The sequence below is a fragment of the Merops nubicus genome, unplaced genomic scaffold (genome assembly GCF_000691845.1).
Source record: "Merops nubicus isolate BGI_N331 unplaced genomic scaffold, ASM69184v1 scaffold20976, whole genome shotgun sequence".
Taxonomy (NCBI): Eukaryota; Metazoa; Chordata; class Aves; order Coraciiformes; family Meropidae; genus Merops; species Merops nubicus.
Window position 1 is genome coordinate 1 of NW_008617560.1, and position 204 is coordinate 204.

A 204-nucleotide genomic window follows, 5' to 3' on the forward strand; every position below is an offset into this window, starting at 1 on the left:
GCTCGGGAGAAGCGGGCTGCGGGGACACGGGAGCGCGGGGGGAGCGCGGAGCTCCCGGCCTTGCCGTGAGGCTGCCGAAACGCTGCTCCTCGGCGCGCCGATCCCTCGATCCCGGCGGCCCCAGCGAAAGGCGAGGGGGAGGAGGACGGTGGCCAGAGCTCCGGTCTCGGTCTCGGATCCCGGACTTGTCCCCCGAGCGGCTGG